Source organism: Trichechus manatus, unplaced genomic scaffold (genome assembly GCF_000243295.1).
Source record: "Trichechus manatus latirostris isolate Lorelei unplaced genomic scaffold, TriManLat1.0 scaffold00057, whole genome shotgun sequence".
Classification (NCBI taxonomy): domain Eukaryota; kingdom Metazoa; phylum Chordata; class Mammalia; order Sirenia; family Trichechidae; genus Trichechus; species Trichechus manatus.
Genome location: NW_004443993.1, coordinates 15,911,002 through 15,914,999, shown reverse-complemented (window position 1 = coordinate 15,914,999; position 3,998 = coordinate 15,911,002). Strand labels below are relative to the sequence as shown.

Genomic DNA, 3,998 nt, shown 5'->3' with positions numbered 1-3,998 from the left:
GTCAAAACCAGTTTACTAGCCTCAAAAGTGTTCTACAGTAACCTACACCTCATTATAATAGTAAAATCTCCGCCCAGGGTGGGACTTAGCCACCATTTTCTATACATACTAAAGACAAAAAGGTAATTTGTCTTACTGCGCCTGCGCGCCATGATAACCTATGTAGTCCAGGATGTTTGTATGTACTTCCTTGTGAGAAACGGTTTAAAAGGCTCTGCCTCCTTTTGTTGGGGAGCAGAATTTGGAAAATGTTCTCTCTGCTCCTTGCTCATGCACCTGCAGTAAATAAACACCTCAGTGTGCTCTGACTGACTGGAAGCTGCATTGGCCAGACCGGCTTCGGATAACAAATTCTCGCGCCTAAGATAGGGCCAGTACTGACGCCCAGCTCCTGAGTTCGCCTCCCGAGGAACTGCTTCTCCTAGCGCACTGGCTGAATATTCCTATTCGGGGGAGATTTGTCGCAGTCCTTGAGGCCAGAGCCAATCCCGGACCCTAGGTGGCAAGAAAAGTGAAGAGGAGAGAACAGTGTCCAGCGCCCCAGGAGGAGAGAAGACCCCCTTGGTGAGGACAGAAATAAGTCCTATTTGCAGAAAGCAGACAGACTGTAGATTCTGGTGTGGTGATGCTTAGCCAGTAGAGGTCAGGTCAGACACTTTGGTTTTAAATAGGCGTCTGTAGTTTCAGGTTTTGGTACCATGGGAAATAATTCGAGCATTCCAGAATGTAGTCCTCTAGGGTGTATTTTAAAGACTTGGTCTTATTTTGGGTATGATCCAATGAAAAAGTCTAAAATGAGATTTTTTTTAAACACCGCCTGGCCCCACTACCAGCTCAGGGATGGCAAACACAGATCTGAGAACAAATCCTTACATTATCACACCATCCTGCAATTAGCTTGGTTGTATACTGGAGAAGGAAAAGTGGGATGAGAAAATGTATGTTGAAGCTTTTATGTCATTGTGGAAAAATAAGAGTTCGCAGAAACAGTGTAAAACCAAGGTTAAAACCGAGGTTAAAGCCTCTGTTTTATCTAGTCCTCTGGAAGAGGACCCAGTTTTAACCGGAGGTCCTAGACCTCCCCTTATCCTGTAAGCCCTCCATCAGCCCCTGAGGCCTCCAGTGCTGAGATGCTTTCCCCGGCGCACGCTCGCCATAGCACCTGATTCAGTCCAAGGGCCCCAGAACCCTCAACAGGGCTATACCCATTGAGGCAACTCCCTGCGCCAGGCAGCAAGAGCCCCAGCCCTGGTCTGAGTGCATAGGCCATTCATGACTTCTGACTCATTCAATTGGGAAAACAATCTACCAGCATAACGAGAGGATCCTAAGCGAATGCATGATCTTTTTGCCTCTACTACTCAAATTGGGCAGACTGTCAAGCCTTATGTGACATTTTACTCACTCTGGAAGAGATGAGAATGTTTTTTTTTGAAAAGCCCAAGAAGCAGACAGGCTCCACAAGCCAAAGGCTGATGACCATCCCCCTGTAAACTTGGCCACATCAGCCACTGAACCGCGTTGGGACCCAAACACCCAGGCCGGCCAAGCCAGATTAAGTCAGTACAGTGACTACTTGTTCACTGGGCTAAAAAATGGGGCATCAAACAAAAGAATTTAAACAAAGTGTCTGAAGTCAAGCAAAAACCAGAGGAAGACCCTTCTGCCTTCCTTGAACAAGTTTTCACAGTTTTTAAACGATTTACTAACCTAGATCCTGACGCTCCTGACAACGCTCATATGGTGAATGTGATATTCATAGGGCAAAGTGCCCCTGACATAAGAAAGAAATTACAGAAAGTAGACAGTAGTGTGGGAATGGGAATTTCACAGTTGGTAGAAAGAACCTTCAAGGTCTATTCTAACCGAGAACGAGTGCAGGAGAGAAAGGAGAACAAGGGCTCCAAGCAGCAAGCGACTATACTTGCAACAGCCTTGCCGCCAAAAGGAGGCTTCTGCCCCCGGGCACTGGGGAAGTTTTCCCGGGGTCTGGGACCCGGCCTAAGCTAGGGAAAAACCAATGTGCATGGTGTAAACAGGAAGGACATTGGAAGAGAGAATGCCCTAAGAGACAGAGGGCCCCGAAGGAACCCGAAAAGGTTATGATACAACAAGTGCAAGAGTCAGACTGAGGGAGATCAGGGAGCCAATCTTATTCCAGTTTCCCACGATGAGCCTTTGGTTAAAGTAAAGGTCAGGGGAGAAATAAGATTGAGTTTTTATTGGACACAGGAGCCACCTATTTGGTTATTAACAATCTGAAGGGAACGTTATCAAAGAAATTAATACCAGTGGTGGGAGTTACAGGAACAAAGTTACTGGAAATTTTATCCAACCCGTGGAGTGTTTGGTCGGTGACTCTACTTTAACTCACTCTTTTCTCTATGTGCCATAGTGCCCGGTACCTTTACTAGGGGGAGCTGTTCTTTGTAAATTACAAGCTCAAATCCATTTCCAAGACAGTAAACTACATTTAACAGTACCAAAAGAGCAAGGGTGGAGAATGCAGGCCCGCCTGTTGACCTTCATGATGGCCACTGCAGCCCCCACTGAGACTGTGCCTGAACAGATAGAAGATACAGTAGTCCCTGGGGTATGGGCACAAGGGCAAACAAGGCAGACTAAAAATGTTGTTCCAGTCAAGGCAGAAGTGTTACCAGGGATCGACCCACCATGGGTGGCTTAGTCATCTAGTGCTGCTATAACAGAAATACCACAAGTGGATGGTTTTAACAAAGAGAAATTTATTCTCTCACAGTTTAGGAGGCTAGAAGTCTGAATTCAGGGCACCAGCTCCAGGGGAAGTCTTTCTCTCTCTGTTGGCTCTGGGGGGGAATGTCCTTGTCATCAATCTTCCCCTGGTCTCGGAGCTTCTCAGCACAGGAACCTTGGGTCCAAAGGACATGCTCTGCTCCCAGCGTTGCTTTCTTGGTGGTATGAGGTCCCCATGTCTCTCTGCTCACTTCTCTCTTTTGTATCTCAAAGGAGATTGGCTTAAGACACAATCTAATCATGTAGATTGAGTCCTGCCTCATTAACATAACTTCCACTAATCTCATTAACATCATAGAGACAGGATTTACAACACATAGGAAAATCACATCAGACAACAAAATGGTGGACAATAACACAATACTGGGAATCATGGCCTTGCCAAACTGATACACATATTTTTGGGGGACACAATTTAATCTATGACAAAAGGTGAAACAATACCCTCTAAGGCTAGAGGCAAAGCTAGGCCTCCACCCACTTATCCACCAGTATCTAAAATCTGGACTTACAAGACCATGACAATCTGCTTATAATACACCAATTTTGCCTGTAAAGAAACCTCATTCCAATGAGTATAGGTTGTTCAAGACCTAAGAGAAAGTAACCAAATAGTAGTTACAATCCATCCTGTAGTGCCAAACCCATATACTTTGCTAGCCACTCTTCCAGAAGATTTTGCCTGGTTCAATGTTCTGGACTTAAAACATGCCTTTTTTTTTTTAAATACACCATTAGAGTCTGAAAGCCAAGAACTTTTTGCCTTTGAGTGGGAATACCCTGAAAGTAGAGGTAAACAACAATTCTGTTAGGGGTTCAAAAATAGCCCCACATTGTTTGACACTGCTCTGGCTAAAGAGTTAAGACCGTTAACCCTCCAAAACTGAGTTCTGCTTCAGTATATGGATGACTTGCTCATAGCAAGCAAGACTAAAGAAGAATCAGATTTAAACTCTATCACCAGTCTTAACTCTCTGGGCAAGACTGGGTACAAAGTATCCAGACCTAAGGTCCAGATTTCCCAAGCCAAAGTTACCCTCCTGGGTTTCCAGCTCTCTCAGGGAAAAAGAGAACTGCTCCCAGAGACACAAGAAGCTATTTGTGGGTTCCAGCAAGATGGCGCTCTAGGCAGAAGCACCACGCCGTCCCTCCACAGCAAAGATCCAAAAAACTAAGCCAAACAGAGAATGCAACAATCCTGAAACCCTAGAACATCAAATGAAGAG

The 3,998-nt window shown here is 45.3% G+C and overlaps 1 pseudogene; it reads right to left on the bottom strand.

Moving 5' to 3' along the window:
• Positions 1-421: 421 nt before the first annotated feature.
• Positions 422-3,998, bottom strand: part of LOC101354342 (serine/threonine-protein kinase MARK2-like) — a 17,695-nt pseudogene continuing 14,118 nt past the window's right edge.